This window comes from Macadamia integrifolia, chromosome 6 (genome assembly GCF_013358625.1).
Source record: "Macadamia integrifolia cultivar HAES 741 chromosome 6, SCU_Mint_v3, whole genome shotgun sequence".
Taxonomy (NCBI): domain Eukaryota; kingdom Viridiplantae; phylum Streptophyta; class Magnoliopsida; order Proteales; family Proteaceae; genus Macadamia; species Macadamia integrifolia.
The window spans coordinates 1,993,040-2,013,275 of record NC_056562.1 but is presented as its reverse complement, the minus strand read 5'-3'; the positions used below and the strand labels follow the sequence as shown (position 1 = coordinate 2,013,275).

Genomic DNA, 20,236 nt, shown 5'->3' with positions numbered 1-20,236 from the left:
CTAAGGTATTTAGTAGTGTTTTCTATGCTCGCGATCATCATCCTCATGGAAAGTTTGATCCTCATGGTCTCCGATGCATTTTTCTGGGGTATGCTCCTACTCAGAAAGGCTATTGGTGTCATCATCCTCCTACTTGGTGTTGGTTTGTGACTATGGATGGTGTCTTTTATGAATTTATGTCATACTACACTGTGACACCTCTTCAGGGGGAGTCTCCTTCCATTGTGGAAGATGTGCTGTCGTCTCTTGAAATTGCTATCCTTGCTAGTATCCCTTTTCAGGGGGAGAGTGACACTCCAACTTCTCCTACTGCGCCTCGTACAGAGCTATGTGTGTATAGTCGCAGAGAGCAGACTCAAACCACTACACATCCAGCATCTACCCTACCATGTCTGTCGTCTCCTCTCAAGCCTAATCTTGTCCCCTTGGACCCTGGTAATTCTCCTTTTCCTTCTATTGATCAGTCTCTTGAGTTGCCTATTACTGTTCGTAAAGGCATTAGGTCTTGTACTTTACATCCTATTGCTAAAACTATTTCTTATGACTCACTCTCTCCTTCCTACTATAGTTTTGTATCTTCTCTTTCCTTTGTGTCCATTCCTCATACTTGGCAGGAAGCGAGTGTAGATTCACAATGGTAGGTAGCTATGGTTGAAGAGATGCAGGCTCTGAAGAAGAATGAAACATGGGATTTGGTGTGTCTTCCCTCATAAAAGAAGACAGTTGGGTGCAAATGGGTCTTCAAAGTAAAACAGAAAGTTGATGGTACAATGGATCGGTACAAGGCCAGACTTATTGCCAAAGGCTTCACACAGACTTATGGGATTGACTACCAGGAGACTTTTGCTCTAGTTGCTAAGATGAACACAATTCGTGTTATCTTGACTTGTGCTGCCAACTTAGATTGGGATCTCTAGCAATTAGATGTGAAGAATGCCTTCCTCTATGGGGAACTTGAGGAGGAAGTGTATATGGACATTCCTCCCGGGTTCACTTGCTCCAACACCCAAGGGAAGGTATGCAAGCTGAAGCGTGCTCTGTATGGGCTGAAACAATCCCCTCGTGCTTCGTTCAGACGTTTCCATAGGGCTATGGTTGCTACAGGTTACTCTCAAAGCAATGCCGACCACACTCTGTTCATCAAGAGATCTGGTGGGAAGATTGCTATCCTAATAGTCTATGTAGATGATATTGTTGTTACTGGTGATGATCTGGTAGGAATCTCTCGCCTCAAGAGATACTTAAGTGAGGAATTCAAGATCAAAGACCTATGACAACTTCGTTACTTCCTTGACATTGAAGTTGCTAGGTCTTCTCGTGGGATCTACTTGTCTCAGCCATAGTTGTCATGGCGTCGCCACGGTGGGGATTTGGCATCTTGATGGAAAAAAAAGTTCATGGTAGTGCTATGATTTACGTGACTCACAAATGACGGTCATCATGACACCACCATGGATGCCAGATCATGCCTGATTCACTAGGCGATCGATTTTTTGTAAAATGTAAGGTGATTTTGATAGGACTATGTTGATTTTTGATGATTTGATGTTGCTTAATGTTAGTTTTATATGTTATAGGGTATATATTGTAGGCTTGTAGCATGCTAAATAACTTTAGAGAATAGGAAAAATAAAAAAGTAGCATAATAAATAACTTTAGAAAATAGAAAAAATAAAAAATGACGCATGGGCGATTTGATCGCCATGGCAACGTTATAATGAGCGATTCATCTCCAAATCGATTAGCCACCCCTCGACCGCCTTGGATCGATTTGACGCCGTGACAACTATGGTCTCAGCGGAAGTATGCGCTTGATCTTCTCTCTGAGACAGGCATGTTAGGGTGTAAGTCGGTAGACACTCCTATTGAAGCTAGTGGTCACCTGAGTAGCAAGGAAGTTGATCCGGTAGATAAGGGGAGATATCAGAGATTTGTGGGGTGGTTAATCTATCTCTTATACACGCTCTGACATAGCATTTACCGTCAGCTTGGTTAGTCAGTGCATGCATGATTCCCTACTCGACTCACATGGAAGCTGTGCTGCGTATTATCCGGTAATTGAAATCTGCCCCAGGACGTGGCATCCTTTTTTCTCCTCATGATTACCTTAGGGTGGAGGCCTTCACAGATCCGGATTGAGCAGGTTCCCCTGATGACTGTAGGTCTACTATTGGTTATTGCACCTTTGTTAGTGGTAACCTTGTTACATGGCGTAGCAAGAAGCAAGCTGTGGTTGCCCGTTCAAGTGCTGAAGCAGAGTTTCATGCTATGGCACATGGCATTTGTGAGCTCCTATGGCTTTATAGTATTTTCATTGATTTGGTTATTTCTGCTACCCTTCCTATGAAGCTCTTTTGTGACAGCAAATCTGCCATTAACATTGCTCACAACTCTATCCAACATGATCAAACCAAGCATGTGGAGATCGATCGACCCTTCATCGAAGAGAAGCTGGATAAGGGCCTTATCACTATATCTTTTGTTCCCGGTAATGAACAAGTGGCTGATGTATTTACTAAAGGTCTTAGTAGTAAGATGTTTCATTCTATTATCTGCAAGTTGGGCATATGTAATATTTATGCATCAATTTGAAGGGAAGTGTTGTAATAATGGGTTTTAGGGAAAATTTCATTTAACAAACAGACCCTAAGGGGTTTAATGGTCTTTGTAATTCTCTAGAACCTTCTCTCCATTGTTGTAAGTAAAGAGAACTGGTGTCATATTAGACATAAGTCATTACTCCATTCAACATGGATTTATCTTTTCAAGTTAATTTTGTAATTTTTGTATTGTTTTATTCTTTAATGGAGTCATAGGTAGAAATTAGAGTTAATAGTTAATGTTTACTTTTAGTTTTGGAATAGGAATAGAACTCTTTGTTTAAATCTATATAATAACTTGTAACCAACAATTGAGATTTTCAGAATTTGATTTTGAAATTGAATAAATTGCCACCACTTCATTGTACTTGGATTTTAATTAGTTGAGTGGATCTATAAATGATCCAATTTAAGGGTTTCAGAACCCTGGATTGCATCAATTGGTATCAGAGCTGAAATTCTAGCAGTTACTAACTATGACAGGTCACATCACAAATTCTGAGTTGCATAAGTTATATCGTTAGCTAGTTTAGAGTTGAAGGGAACTGGTTGAGAATCAAGAAAATATTGAAGCCAGGTTTGACAGGAATAAGGCTAAGCTTGACAAGTTTATGGGAGAGATGTTTTCTCTAATTAAAGGGAGGGGGGGGGGCGAAAAGCGATGAAGGAATACTATCTACGCCAACTCCTCAGTTTCATTCCTTATGGATCGAAGATACACCGTAAAGGCATCAACCTGGTCTAGATATACCCCAGGATGTCACAACAATTTTCTGATAGGGATTATGGCATCCTAAATGGAAACAACTCTAGTGGGAGTGGAGTGACTTCCCATCATGACTGTATGCATCATAGATATGTACAAAAGATAGGTTTGACCGAGGTTAAGGAAGCCCTTAGGAAGATGAAAGTAGGAAGCACCAAGCTCGGATGAGGTCCTAATTGAAGAGTGGAAGAGTTTGGGATTGTGAGATTTCCTGGCTAACCAAGTTGTTTAACAAAAGTTTGAACACTAGAAAGATGCCAGATGAATGGAGTAGAAGTTTGTAGTCCCCATCTAAAAAAGTAAAGGCGATATCCAGAGCTGCAATAACTATAGAGGCATAAAACATTTGAGTCATACTATGAAATTATGGGAGAAAGTAATCGAAGTGCGTATAAGAAGAGCAACTAGTATATTAGAGAACCAATTCAGTTTTATGCCTGGGAGATCCATTATGGAAGTATTTACCTATTGCGGAGCCTTATGGAAAAATCTAGAAAAAAAGGCATGGAAAAGGCCTACGACCGATCTAATATGGTCTTCATCGACCTAGAAAAGGCCTATGACCAAGTACCCAAAGAGTTAATCTGGCAATGCATTGGAGAAGAAAGGGGTATCAAGTAAATATGTGGATATAATTAAGGACATGTATGAGGGAGTGATGCCTAGTGTGAGATCAGTGGGAGGTCAAGGTAGTGAGTTTCCAATTATAATTAGGCTACATTAAGGATCCGCTTTAAGCCCTTTTCTGTTTACGATTATCATGGATGTTTAACCAAGGACTTTCAAGGAGGGATTCCGTTTTTTGCAGATGTTATTGTTCTGGTGGCTAAGATTGTAGCTATGATTAACGATAAATTGGAGTATAGAGATCTACCTTGGAATCAAGAGGTCTTGAGATGAGTAGAATGAAGACGGAGTATATGAAGTGTAACTTTAGTATCTCAAGGATTGATAATGTAGTGGTGAAACTTGGAGAGAGTTGTTCCACAATGCGACTTTTTTAGATATCTGGGGTCGATCATAAACAAGGAAGGTGAGGTAGATGATGATTTATAAAAGTGGATGGATGAAGCAGAGTTGCTTCTGGAGTGTTGTGTGATCGACGTATTCCTCTAAAGTTTAAAGGAAAATTATACTAGACAATCATACGACTGGCTATAATGTATGGGGTGAAATGATGGGAAATCAAGAAGCGTAATATAAATAAGTTGATTGTGGCAGAGCTGAGATGTTGAGATGGGATGTGCAGCAAAACTAGGAGAGACAGAGTGAGGAATGACCGGGGTTAGAGCAGATTTGGGAGTTGCCCCGATTCAGGACAAGCTTCGAGAATGCTATTTAAGGTGGTTTGGACATGTCTAACGGAGGCATTGAGATGCTCCAATGCAGAGGTGATCAGATCCAGATGGATGGAGCTAAAAGGCTAGCGGCAGACCTAGGATGACCATTGATGAGTTGGTAAGGAAAGACATGTAGAGGCTACACCTTGATCATAATATGACATCAAATAGAGTTGTTTGGAGGACAAAGATCCGTTTCGTAAATGTTTGTAGTTGGGGTGTCTGGGAGGTGTTGCTTTGCTTTTCTCCTTTTTTTCTCTCTTTCCCTCTTTCTTTTCTTTCTTGTCTTCCCCACTCGTGGATCCATGTAGCCGACCCCATTTACTTGGGAAAAGGATGAGTTATTGATTATGGAACCCTTCTTGTGGACTCATATATTGGAAAACCAATTTGGTTTTATACCAAGTAGATCCACAACAGAGGCTATTGACCTTCTAAGGAGGCTCATCGAAAGTTATAGAGCCCATAAGAAGGATCTCCAAATGGTATTTATTAACATTAAAGAAGCATATGAAAGAGTCCTTAGAGATTTAATCTGACATGTCCTAGCTAAGAGAGGGGTGTCGAGTACATATGTGGATATGATAAGTACATTTATGAGAGCGTGGTGACTAGTGAGAATTGTGGAAAACCAAGGCAAGGAATTTCCATTTACAATTGGGTTACATCAACGATTGACCTTAAGCCCTTACTTGTTTGCTCTTATCATGGATGAGTTAACCAAGAACATTCTAGATGAGGTGCCCTGGTGTGTGCTCTTCGCCGATGACATCGTTTTAGTGGATGAGACTAAAGCAAGGATCAACACTAAGCTAGAGCTATGGAGATCAACCTTAGAAACAAGAGGTTTTAAATTAGTAGATCAAAGACGGAATATATGATGTGTAACTTCAGTCACTCTGTGATGGATAATGAAGCAATGAAGATTGAAGAGAGGGAGATTCTATAAAAGGACTATTTTAGATACCTTGTGTCGATCATAAATAAAGAAGGCGACATAGAGGATGATGTCTCTCAAAGAATTAAAGTGGGATGGATGATTCATCCAAAAAAAAAGTGGGATGGATGAAGTGGAGAGTTGCGTCCGGAGTGTTGTGTGACTGACGTATCCCTTTAAAGCTTAAGGGAGAATTCTATAGGATTGTTGTGCGTTCGACCATGATATACAGAGCGGAATGTTGGGCAATTAAGAAGTGTCATTCAGAGAAGATGTGTGTGACAGAGATGAGGATGTTAAGATGGATGTGTGGTAAAACTAGGAAGGATAAAGTAAGAAATGAGTGTATTAGAGTGGATTTGGGAGTTGCCCAGATCAATGACAAGCTTCGAGAAAGCCGTTTGAGCTGATATGATCATATTCAACGGAGGCCTAGCAACACCCTAGTAAAGAGTGATAGGATTCAGATTAAAGAGGCTACAAGAGCTAGGGGAAGACTTAAAATGACCATAGGAGAAGTTGTGAGGAATGACATGCACAGTTTAGGCCTCGTACCAAGTATGATCTCGGATAGAGCCTATTAGAGAGCATGGATCCTTGTGGCCGACCCTATTTAGCTGAGATTCTTCTGTCTTACTGGGCTGTGTTCTCCTCTTACTTTGCTACTCTCATCTTTCACCTCACTTTTCATATTGCATTTTTCTTCATTAATCTGTCATGTCCCAATATTAATATGTTCAAAAATGGATCCATGTAGCCGACCTCATCAAGTTGGGATAAGGTTTAGCTTCTTCTTGTTGTTGTTGTAGTGGTGAAAAGGGCCCCCAAGAATTTCTTGATTGACTTACCGAGGTTGAAAGGATTTTTGCTTACAAATCCTTTTCGGATGAGTAGTGTGAACTCATCCTCACCAAGTAGATTGGGTATGCATGCTTATAGTGGGATGACATACTACATTCAAGGTTTATCAGGTGACTAGGACCTGTTACTAATTGGGAGGTCATGAAGCAGGTTTTGAATAAGAAGCTTGTTCCTCCTAATTATGAGAAGTTCTATTTCACAAATTGCTCAATTTTCAGCAAGGCAACAAGGATGTGGATACCTACATGATAGAATTCCACATATTATCTTTGAGGTGTTGACTTTAGGAAGCAGACTAGCAACTGGTTGAGATATATTAGTGGGCTAAGTACTGAGATCCAACTAGAGTTGCTAACGTTGACTTTGAGTCTGTTGATATGGCAACAACTTATGCCAAAACAATTGAAAAGAGTATCATTATTTGAAGTGTATGATCCAAACTCCTACAGTTTATAGGCCTCCACAATGTATTGAAGAAAAGAAGCCCGGATCATGTAGAGTGGAGAACAGAAGCTAGAAGTTGTTAGAGGCAATGATTGGTTGAAGAACATTGTATGTTGTAATTGTGGAGAGAAAGGTCACTTCGCCAGTAAGCGTCCTAAACGTACCTATCCCCTAACTATGGTTGAGTTGGAGTAGTTGTTGGTTAATATGAACAAAGAGGATGTATTAATGATGATCTTCCTCTTGAGGAAGATATTAACCTCGATGATGATCTTGAAGATGATGGTTTTTGATCTCTGAGGTCAATTGATGTGGAACCCGCATTCGGGAGACCTAATAGGGTTCGTTATGGTACTATCTCTATTCTTCCTTTGTCTCAAAATCATCAAGCCTGTAATCACTATCAAAGTCATAAGAGTCAACAAGGTCAATATGAAATATTGCTCGGTGTTTCTTTACGATTGCCTCATCAAATTCTTCTTCTGCCCTTTGCTTTTTTGCTCTCTTTAACCTTCCTCCCTTTAGGTGCTTAGACATTGCCTTTTTGCACTTCATAAAGAACTTGTGGGCATTTGCCTCTATAATCAATTCTCTAAATACCCGATGGATCACCCCTTATACCCATGTAACCTCTACAACCCGACCCACCCTTTCAACAACCCAACCTAACCCACCCATCTCCTCACCCGACCATTTAAACACTACCCATTCTACCCTTTAACCTATCTCTCTGGCCGACCCAACCACCAGTGCCCATATCCTTAACCCGTTGCAGGTCACGCCTGACCCGACTAACCTATCCTCTTCGCCTGGTTATGTTTCCCCTCTTCTGAATCTCCCTGGCCACCCCTCTCGATTGACGTCGATGATCAACAGTGCTTCCCGTCAGTCCCTCTGGACTTCCCATCTTTCCGTCAGCCTCGGTTCTTGCCACGACTTCATCGCCAGACCCAATTACTCACCTCCCTGTCTCTGACGTCTCTCCCTGGCCTTGGAAGGCCACGCCTCTGCCTGCATCATTCCATGCACCATCGAATGCCTCTCGTCTCTAGCATCTAGCCTCTAGCCTCTAGCCTCGGAAGGCCAGCTCTCTGCCTCTTCTCGGTTGCCCCTAGAAAATGATTTACATTTGAATTGCAACCTTGGAGCTAACTCCAGCTTCACTAGTGACTTGACCTTTGTGTCTCCGGTGACTTCCGAAGCTCACAACATTATTCTGTCGACCTTGCCCTGCTCCCCAGGGTCCACTCGCCTCCGCCCTGCCACGACATCATCTCCGGCGGCCTCTAAAGACCTCTGCCTCCAAGCATCTCTGCTGCCCTACTACTTAGGCCCAAATCGTAACTGCAGCTCTACCCAGACCACCATTGAAGGCCCCATCTCAGCTCCCCTTGTTTAGGACTCTCCTCGGCAACCTCTGCAACCAAGTCTCCTGGGCGCTACGACCATTAACAACACTGATGCCTCCTTGGACATGTGCAATTCACTGCAAATCCTACCAACCCTTCGGCTGGCACTCTACATTTTATGCCTCCTCCTCCTTTGTTAAACCCCATCACCATTACCATCCCATCGACCATTAACAACCCTTCATCCACCAAAACCAACCAAAAGAAAACAAGCAAAAATACCTTCCACCAAAACCAGATCTTCTTTCTCCTGATGCAGATTAATCACCAAAAATGGCTTGTTTTATTAGGAATAAGCCTATGGTTGGGTTCCATACATGTTGGGCCTTTGATCCCTTGTGTTTTGAGTGTAATAGACCACTTTTATTGGTCTAAAAGTGGGGTTCTAAAGATGCATACAGGATTACTAGTTAGTTTCCATTTTCATTAGTTTCATTTTTAGTTAGGTTTTATTTGAGTTATATTTGTTTCCTTAGGAGTCAAATTATTAATTGAGTCAAGTCATTAGTAGTTAGTTTCTTTTTTCAATTAGTTTCTAATTTCAGTTTTTAGTAGCTATTGTATTAGGAGAATATTTGATTACCTTTTTGAGGAACCTTCTATTTTGTAATTCCCTCCCCCATCAACTTTATAAATAAAGAGAAGGAGGCTCCTAAAGTTAAGATGATTTTGATAAATAAATTAATGGCTGCTGCTATTATCTTCTCCATGGAGAGTTATCTTGTGTTTGATTAAGGCTGATGGAATTATTGCTTGATCTAATTGACTCTTTCCGGTGTGAAGCCTAAGAGGTTATTTTTCTTCTTTTCTCAACCATCCAAGGTCCTCTTCTTCTTTATTATATCATTCTTCTTTGTTGTTCAAAGTGTTCAAGACCTGATTTCTGGACTTGGTAGACTTGAATTCCAAATCTGGTTTTATTCAGTTTTAATCTATACTACTATTATGCCTTTATTATTGGTTGTTCTTCGATTAAAAGTTCTTGCAGTTGAGACTTGGTTAGACTCCCTATCATTGGCTTTAGCTCCCCAACTGTAGACTTGGTCTACATTACCTCCCCAACTACCTCCCTTATCATTGGCTTTAGCTGTCACCCTTCCCCCGGGTCCCCCCATTCCCAAGACCCCCCGTTGCTCCACCAAACATTCAATGCCCCCCACCCTCGGTTCCTCATGATTCCTTGGATAGTATGGAATGTCCGAGGTCTCAATTCCTTGGCTAAACAAGCAGATATTAGATCTCTCATTCACTCCTCTAAATCTAACCTCTATTGCCTTTTGGAAACTCACGTTTTGGAAGCCAATGCCTCCCGGATCGCCTCCTCCATAGCTCCCTCTTGGTCCTTTGTTTCCAATTATCTCCACAGCCCCAATGGGAGGATTTGGATCCTTTGGGATCCCTCCTTTCTGTCCATCTCCACTCACCTTCTCTGCCCAAACCATTCACTTGTTTATCTTTCATCCCTCTCGCCCATTCATTTGGTTTCTCTCAATAATCTATGCCTTCAACCGGGCCCCCCTTCGGCTTCCCCTCTGGGTTAACTTGCTTTCCTTAGCCCCCATCTCTTGATCCAGTCCTTGGGGCATTGCGGGAGACTTCAATGTCACTCCCTATAGCCACGAAAGGCAGGGAGGAAACCCCATTGATTCCTCGTCGGTTGACTTTTTCAATGATTGCATTGAAGATCTAAATCTCACTGATCTCCGTTGGTCAGGTGCCAAATTTACCTGGCATAACCGGAGATCAGGAAATTGCAGGGTGACATGGAAGCTCGACCGAGCCCTTATCAATGGAGCCTGGCTAGATTCTTTTCCATCTTCGTATGCTACCTTTGGTCTTCTTTGTATCTCTGATCACAACCCCATCTCTATCCATGTTTTTCCCGTTCGCTCCTTTGGCCCTAAACCTTTCAAGTTCTTTGATATTGGGTTTCCCATCCAAACTTCTTCCCTCTTGTCCAAAATGCTTAGAATATGCCCACCCCTCGCTCTCTTTCCCTCCTATTGGCTTTTGGCCAAAAAGCTCAAGAATGTGAAAGCTTCCCTTAAGCTTTGGAATCCCTCAACTTTCGAGAACATCTCCTCTCAGGTTGCTTCCTGTCGAGACACTCTTCTCTCCATCCAAGCTAGACTCCAGCTGGATCTCCTTAATCCTACCCTGGCTGAGGAGGAAAAAGTTGCTGCCTCTGAGTTATCTCTGGCTTTGGGCCAAGAGGAATCTTTCCTCCACCAAAAAGCCCGCATCAAATGGCTTGAGCTGGGAGACTCCGATTTTTCTTACTTCCATCGTTCCCTCAGATCCAGGAACAACGTTAATGCCATCCCTAGCTTATCTCCTCCTCTGGGGTTGAGCTCCTCTCCCCCGATCTCATCAAGGCTGAAGCGGCCTCTCATTTTCAGAGACTCTTTAGTTCTTCCCCTCCCAACCCCCCATCCCCCCTAATCTCATCAATAAGTTTGTCCCCACTAAGCTCTTTCCGCTCCTCCAATCCATCCCCAATGATGAGGACATCCTTACGGCCATTCTTTCCCACAAGGCCAATAAATCCCTGGTCCCAATGGCTTTAGCATGGGTTTCTTCTCCGCTAGCTAGAACATCATTCGAAACGACCTCATTCGAGCGGTGCACAATTTCTTCTTAAATCCTAATCAAATTGGCGGGACCAATCACACTTTCCTTTCCCTAATCCCCAAAAAGGAAGGAGCAAAGTGTATGAGTGACTTCAGACCCATTTCCCTGTGTAATTTCCTCTACAAGTTCATTGCCAAAATCCTAGTCAACAGGATTCAAAAATCCTAGCCAACATTGATTGTTAGTCCCAATCAATCTGCTTTCATTGATAGAAGGAGCATCTCTGACAATATCATCCTTTGTCATGAAATTGTCCATGGTTTCGACTGCAAGTCTTACTCCCTTGCTGCCCTTCTCAAGATTGATGTTCATAAAGCTTTTGACACGATCAGTTGGGATTTTATCTCCAATATGTTGACTCTCATGTCCTTCCTCCCTCCTTCATTCATTGGATTCGTACTTGCATTTCCACCCCTTGTTTCTTTGTCCTCCTGAGTGGTAGTCCAGCTGGATACTTTCCCTCTGGTAGTGGTATTCATCAGGGATGTCCCCTCTCCCCCCTCCTCTTCTCCTTATCCCTTGAGGTTCTTTCCCGCTCCATTTAATCCGTAACAGACCTTTATCTCATTTCTCCTATCCCCAAATGCAAATCCCTTCTCTCCCATTTGGCATTTGCTGATGACATCATGATTTTCTCTAAGGCAGATGCCCTCTTCATCTCCACTATCATGGATTCCCTCCATTCCTTTGAATCTCTTTCGGGTCTCAGGATCAACCTCCTTAAATCCAACATGTTTCTCTCTGGCGTCCCACCCGATGTCCAAAATATCCTCCTCGGAATCTCTGGTATCCCTCTAGACTACCTGCTAATACCTGGGCCTCCCCCTCATTTCCCCCAGGCTATCTTCTCACCATTGTACCCCTTTGCTTGATCAGCTGAGAAAGAGGTTTCAACTTTGGAAAGGCAAGCTCCTCTCCTTCGCTGGTCGTCTCACCCTCATCAGATCGGTGCTCTAGTCTATGTACCTCTATTGGTCTGGCACCTTTATCCTTCCTGTCTCTGTGATTAAGTCTTTTGAAAGTCTCTTATGCTCCTTCCTTTGGAAAGGTTCTGACTCCCCCAAATTCCTTCGTCCTCTGAGCTGGAAGAAGGTTTGCCTTCCTAAATCTGAGGGAGGGCTTGGAATTAGGAGAATCAAGGACGCCAACTCTGTCGTGGTCCTCAAGCTCATCTGGAAAATTATGTCCAAACATAAAAGTATCTGGGTTGATTGGATCCATGCTGGGTTCCTCAAGCACAACTGCCACTCACATTCCTGATGCCTCATGGATCTGGTGAAAGATCCTTGATCATAGATCCATAGCCCTTTCTGCCATCTCCTTCTCCATCGGCAATGGTCTGTTCACTTCTCTTTGGAAAGACCCTTGGCACCCTGCTGGCATCCTCTCCCACTTGATATCTCCTAGAATCATCTATTCCTCTGGTCTTCTTGCCAACGCTCTCGTCTCCTCTATTCTTTCCCCCTCGGGTTGGTCCCCCCTCTTCTCAGCCTCTTCTTGATCTCTGGACCACCCTTCCTCCTCTCCCCCCTAGCCACAGAGGTAGAGAGGATAAGTGCAATTGGCTCCCCTCCTCCTCTGGGATCTTTTCCTCTGCCTTGGCTTGGTCTCACATCCATACCTCCTCTCTCGTGGTTCTTCATTCGCACAAGTTGGTTTGGTTTAAAGGCCATATTCCCCCCGCCAAAGTTCCACCCTCTAGTGTTGCCCTTCTAATTGCCTCCCCACCCAATCCTTCCTCATTCACCGGAAGATCCTAGCCAACCCCTCCTGCTGTCTCTGTCCCCAGGGTGTGGAGGATATCCCTCATATTTTCTTCTTCTGCCTTCTCTCTTCCTCTATCTGGAAGCTTGTCCTCTCCAAGTGCTGGCCGGCTAGGAGACCCATCCTAACCTTCTCCAGGGTATGGAATTGCATTGACATGACCTTCTCGGGCTCTTCTATTTGCGATACTATTGGTAAATTGTCTTTCTCTGCAACCATCACTCACCTTTGGATGGAACGTAACATTCGTAGATGGACCCCCAAATCTCGCTCCCAGGAGGAGATTTGGAAAGCTTATCTACCTCCAAAATCCATACCCTTCATGGCCGCCCAGTTGCCAACTCCGTTAGAAATGTTCACATCATCACCTCTTGGAGATTGAGGGTGGAAACCATCCCTCCTTCTGAAGCCACCACAGTCCCCCCCTCTCTGCCTAGATGATGCCTTCACCCCCTCCTCCCCTCTCCTTGGGATGGTTTTGTTGATTTTAGTTTTGTTTATTGGTTGTATTAAGCTTTATTTGCTCCTTTTTGTTTGTTGTAGTTTAGTTTGCCTTGAGTTGGCTTTTCCTTGTTGGCTTAAGCCTTCTCCTCCCCCCCTCCTTTGTATATTCTTCTCCCTGCTTGGTAATGAATTATTTATTCATCCAAAAAAAAAAAAAATCAATTCAAAGTCCTAAAATAATCATATATTTATTTCCTATTTTTCTGCTACCTCTTGTATCTTTTCTTAATTAAAAATAAATTATATATATATATATATATATATATTTTATAAATAATAATGCCATAGTTAATAAAAAATTATAATGGAATGAAACAAAAGAATTATCATTTTCAGGTTGAAATATGCTAACAATGCTTTCATCAGCTTTAATATTTTTCAAAACAAAATAGATATTTTTCCCAATTTTTTTTTTGGATTTTCTGTAATTTTTAAAAATATTTTGTAAATTTTATAAGTTAAAATAATTATTTTATTAACTGCAAAAAGCGACACCGTGGAGGCCGTAGGTCGCTAACGTTGTCCAAAAATATAAAATTGTAATCCAAACAATGACTGTAAACCTTTTTTTTTTTTCCATTTATTTTTGTAAGAAAATCAATTTTTTTTACCCAAAAAAAAAAATAAAAAAATAAAAAACAGAAAAAGAATTCGGCCTTCATCAATCCATAGATCAGTGTACATTGTTCGGCGTAAATAATGCATAGTCAACAAACAAGTGTTGATCATGTTTATATGGAAAAACTAGTTCTTATAAAATATTTCTACCTAGAAGTGTTCTTGAGAAGAAATGCAGCTCCAAGTGATTTTGAATTGTCAATTTTTAATCTCCAAGTGTTAATATTAAGGTTAAGATTTGGCAAAAAGAAGCATTGAACACCAAAGTGGAGGGGGGGGGTTTCTCTGCATGTGGTGGGATTCGGTTTTGCCTCGGTCTGTGTTTTCAGATTTTTATGCCGGTCCAGCCAACCATGGTTCAAGATCTCGGCGATATCTCGCTAATATCTTATTTTTTAAAAAAATGCGAGACGAGATGCATGGCGAGATACAAATTGTACAAAAACTCGACCGAGATCTCGCCAAATCTCGCCTCTCTATTTTTTTGAAGAAAAACCCTAAGGAGCAATGATTTTGGTGCTTTTGCTTGAGGATCTCCATTTGGAGTCACTTTTCTTATATATGATATCTTTTAAATTCTTATGATTATGTTGCGTCATGTGTTGATTGTGGAATGTGGATTATGGAATAGAGCATACTAGCCTAAGGTTCGAAGAGTTGGAGACTACTTACATAAGGTACAAAGTCAAAGTATAATTTTAGGTTTGATTTTTAAAACACTGATGTTTCCATTGTGTTTAGAAGGCCTAAAATAGGGTAAATACCAACTTTTAGGGGTTACCAAGACTAGACAGCCACCGAGTTGACGGGGAAAAAATACATGATCTCTGTGAATCATCTCTCTTTTTTGGATTAACGAGATGGGATGCGAGAGCGAGATCTTAAACCTTGCAGCCAGCTATGATAGTTCTACTGCATCGGGTGGAGGTGAGGGAAGGTTGCTTATTTGGTTGTATCATTAGGTGATGCCTGTTGGGCTTGGTTAGAAGGGCTATTCTCAACCTTGCTCCACTGGCATTGTTCTTCTTTAACGGGAAAATATTTACTTCTTGAATATCTGTTTCACTGTTGGGGGCCTTGGATTCGCAAAAGTCAAAACTTCTGTCGCTGACGAGTCAAACAATATTTCTGTTCCATTCGTTACTGTATGAGTTGGATGATTACTTTCTCTTGGATTTCCAGTTAGGATGATATGTCAGTCACATGTTCAACTCAACGCTATCAGAAGAAATCCTTTCTAATGTCATCCCTCTCATCCTCACTTTCTAACCTTTGGACCTATGTTCTTATGTAAATCACTAAGTATTTAATTCCACTGTTCTTATAACCTTTGGACCTATGTTCTTATATAACCCACTAAGTATTTAATTGGGTTTTATGTAGTTGTTTTCATGAATCCTAGCATGCAACTTAGAGCATTTATGCTTCAAGTTTTGCACTCAAACAGCAAAAGACACTTTAGACCAAGGTTTCTATGGTTGGCAGATCCTGATCTAGATCTGATGCAGGAAAATCACATAAATGGGCTTATTTGAGTGCAAATATGCCTTGGGTTTGGTTATGAATGTGTTGGACCTTGTTACAGGGGGTTTTCATTGTACTTGACCATTTGAATAAGAATAATATGCAGAAAACTGTAAGCGTAGGACAGATTAGAGCTAAATCAGAAATTCAAAAATGACAGTCTTATGGGAAAAATCTGATATCTCAGAAAGGACTGATCCGATTAGCCTAGTATCCTGGTCCAGTGTCACTTTTGAAGAGGCCTACCTGTTGGATTTATGGGCTAAATTAATTATTCGGGTTGATTAAATGGGTGATAGTCAAATTGCATGAACTGGTTCGGTCCACTCTCAAGCTTAGGGATATGCTGGCTCAATCCATTGTGGTTTAGGGTTTTGAGTGCAGAACAGTATTATAAATACTAGGTTTTGGGTCCCTACGGCCATTATTCACTCTTCCCCACTGTACCACTAAAGTGAGAGAACCAAGGAGGTTTAAGGGGCTGTAGAAGATCCATAGCCAAGCCAAGAGAGCGAAAGTAGGAGTGACCAACATCAATCATCTTCAACATACTAGGTGAAAGGTACAAATCGATCCTCCATAATTTTATTAGATTCGTGTTCTTGTGTTTTCTGTGTGGTATCCTCAATAGGGTTTCAAACTCAAACCCATAGGGAGTTCTAACACTACCTGCTAGAAAATTAAGAGCAATTCTGATAACTGGATAGGACTCGGCTGAGAAGTCCTAGTAATACTAGGATTCTGGTTCGGGAAACTAGAACTATATTGTTGAAGACACTTGAACCAGAGATCAGAAATAAAGAATAAGAAAAGGGTTGACTCCATCATACCTGCAACAGGACGTTGGAATCCACCAAGTAACCAACTGAGAATCCACCCAGCAAGACCATGAATCACTCACAGCAGAACAGTTAAAGAACTGATAAATTTTATTTATAAAATTTGTGGGTGAGGCCATAGGCCATTACCTCTATATGTAGACATGACAAACTGACTCTTTACTAATCCTACAATGACCTGGATTTCAAACTACTACTTGGAAAAGCCAAAACAGACTGGTATTGGACACTCAAATTCCAACTAAGACTCTACAAAACAGAACATAGACTTGGAATGAAATCTGGATTCAAATTCCTAAAGATTCTTGTACTTGACTTGGCCAACTTTTAACATAAAAAAGGACGCAAATAACCCCACAAATTTGGTCTGAACTGATCTTACTTGACTTACAATGAGAACCCTTGGATCAAAGGGCAACTTATATGTAACCCAACACAGGACTTATTTCCACTCAAATAGCCCATTTATGTGATTTTCCTGCATCAGGGTCAATATTAGCCGTAGTTGATCCTGATATAGTGTCACAGGATTATCTGATCCATTGGCATAAGTCGCCTGATCTTCAGTGAACCTGATCTTTTCAATCCTTTTATGGGGACTATCTGAATCTGATCCTTTGTGCATCCCTTGATCTTTTTTTTTTTTTTTCTGACGAAGAGAAATATATTTATCCTTTATCGAGACATTTGGTAAAAATTGTTTCCTTAGTGTGCAAAAATAGACTAATCATATTAATCAAGTTGTGGTGCCTGAACACTCATAGATACCTACTGTAATCTTTTGAAAGTATCTGAGGTACATAGTTTGCTCCAATGTGCACATCTCAAATAACTCTGCCAGTGTTTTATGCTGCCGGTTCCAAGCCCGGATAAAGGCCGGTTGGTGGATCAGGTTGGCAGCTGGCATTGTAAAAATTTAGGCAAACCTTTTAGCATGGATCCTAGAATTTACATTTTTGACCTTATGCTAGGGCATTCCCGGAAGCGACACATTGAACTACTTGGTGAGTGAGTGGAGTTGAGTTTAATGTGAATCTCTAATGATCAAAGGAATGTCACGCATAAAATCCCAATCAGAGACAAGAATGTGGTTGTTGTGGAGTCCTTTTCAGAGAAAAGCATGTGATGAAAGTGTGACATGTGAAGCGTCGCCAAATGTCTCACTGAAGTCCAATTCTGAAATTGGCCCTTCTTTAAAAGCTACATTGTTCATTGGATGGTTTTACTCAATCATTCTTTAATCATTTGTCTTACTTGATTAGTCTTTAATCATTTGAATTACTTAATCATTCTTGCTGAAGGAGATGAAATGATATCCTTTTTTATTGAATCAGATTTGATAATGACCTCTGTAGTCTGCCAAGCATACATAGCTTTCCTTTCGGGATACTTTCCCAGAACCTAAAGGAGTAGGATTACCCTTTCAGCAAGTTACAACTTACAAGTTCCCACTCAACAAGCAGGATCGCGGGCACTATTTGTACCAGCCTTGAGAGAAGGTTTAGGACTGAAAATATGTTCGGTTGTAGGTCTGAAACAATAGTATTAATTCCCAAAAGTTGGAAGGAATCCAATGGTTGGATGAGGTTCCACAGGTACTCCCTCAAAATAGAAGCTTAGAGTTCTCAGATTTTTGTAGCAACTCAAAACTCCAGGTCTTTAAGTTTGGTCAGCACCAAAATCTTGTCAAATTATCTTCTTAGAATAGAAAGCAACATACAAAAATATCAGCCAAAGATGATAGCTAGATGTTCCAGATCAGAAAGGCCAAACGGAAAAGAAATACAAGGGAAGACAGGTACTGTTTGGTCTTCGGGAGAATATTCTTTAACCAAGTTCTGTTATATGCCCACAGAAACAGCCGTGAACGAGTCTAAATAGAACTGTTATACTTAAAAATCTCAGTAACAGAAAAAAGGATTAGGATGGAAGAAAGAAAGAGATGACTTAAGAGTCTTTCGTCCACGACCAGTTTCCCACCAGTCAGCCCAGATTTTCACTGGGTATTTTACTGCATATCACAGCCTTCTGTATCTCACAGAACATCACAGCAAAGTGAAGCTTCATATGGGGTTCAAATCGTTGGGGAGAGATCTGCCCCCTCTTCTTATTTATAATTTAAGGAATAGCATAATGGAAACCTTCCATGCGTAGGAAGGAATTTCTTACAACTCAAGCAAATCGTTAAAATAGAAACTAAGTATAACTTAACTAAGAAGCTGGAATTAAAAATGACACCTGTCCAGCCTTCTATAAGCAGTATAATAAAAAGAAAAATACAACGGTTTGATAAGATTCCTAGTTTTTAGAAATCTAGAAGATATAGCAACCGTAAGCTTTATGATCTCCATAACTTGGTCCACCCTGTGCTGATTTCAAGGAAAAGATTTTATCCATACGCAGGCAGCTATACACTGAAGACTGGATTCCTGAAATTTAGGAAACTAACAACTGTGAGCCTCAAACTTCTTTCCCACGACCTGGGTTGATGACCTGTACCAAAACCTGACCCATATGATCTGGTTTGGGTCTGGATTGGACCAAAACTGGCCCAAGAACAACCGTAGGCAGTTCTTCTCTTCTTCCTTCTTTGATCTGGATCAGAACCCCACAAATGACATTTATATTTCATGGTTTAGTAATTGTTTTATAACTGTAGCCATATTTCTTCGTGCATGCAAAATGGTCTAATGAAGTTCTTCAAAGATGTTTCCCTTTTGTGTAGCATACTACAGTGACATTTGTGTTGGTGCTATAGCATGCCGCCTTGAGAAGAAGGAATTTGGCACTATCTGTGTTTATATAATGACCTTGGGGTTTTTGGCTCCATATCGTGGTCTAGGGATCGGTAAGATGCAGCTTTTACTTCTGTTTTGTTTTATTTGATAGTTTATTTTACCTTTTGAGCATCCACTGATCATATTTTTTTTTCTCACGTTTATGAATGTTAGTTGTCGAAAATGTTCAAATGTGTAATAATTCTACTACGTAGGGGTGTCAATTCCTAAACCGAACCGGTAAAACCGGCCGGACCGAACCGATAACAATCCGGACCGAACCGAACCAAAGCCTTATTGGTTCGGTTCGGTTTCGAGTATTGTAACCCCAAAACCAAACCGAACCGCACCGAAAACCGGATGAACCCGAAACCAAACCGAAACCGGCTCAAAACCCAGACCGAAACCGAAACCGAAACCAAACCGGTAAGAAACCGAAACACTCCAAAATTCATTAAAAAAATCAAAATTTGAATAGTTTTGTATACATTTGTATGGAAAATCGAATCCAAACTAGACCAAAAACCAAAACCAACCCGGTTACAAATCGATTTAAGAAACCGAAGTTCAACAATTCATCATTTGGTTGTTTCCTAATGGCTCCATACCGGTTTAAAAAACCGATCCAAACCGAAATGAACCTAATAAATCCAAACCGGTACCAACCCGAACCCAAACCGCACCGAAGCCGACACCGGACCGAAACCGATAAATCCTTAATGGGTCGGTTTTGGTCACTTCCAAACTCACACCGAAACCGGTGGAACCGGACCGAAACCGCACCAACCCGGACCGTTGACACCCCTAGATCCATGAATGCTGCCGGTGCATTGGTTAACCCGAAGGACAACACTAGGAACTTATAATGACCGTATCGAGTCCTAAATGTTGTTTTGGGTATATCACTACTCTTTATCTTGAGCTGATAATAGCTGGACCGAAGGTCTATCTTCGAAAATACCCTGGCTCCCTGCAACTGATCAAATAAATCGTCAATGCGTGGCAATGGATACCGGTTCTTATTGGTTAGCTTATTCAACTCCCGGTAATCTATGCACATACGCAAGCTACCATCCTTCTTCTTGACAAACAACACCGGGGCACCCCAAGGTGAAACACTTGGGCGAATAAACCCCTTTTCTAATAATTCCTGCAACTGCATCTGCAATTCCTTCAATTCAGCTGGTGCCATCCTGTATGGAGCCTTAGATACTGGAGCTGC

The 20,236-nt window shown here is 41.3% G+C and overlaps 1 pseudogene; it reads left to right on the top strand.

Annotated features, from left to right (window-relative positions):
- Window positions 1-20,236, top strand: part of LOC122080901 — a 43,528-nt pseudogene that overhangs the window by 5,553 nt on the left and 17,739 nt on the right.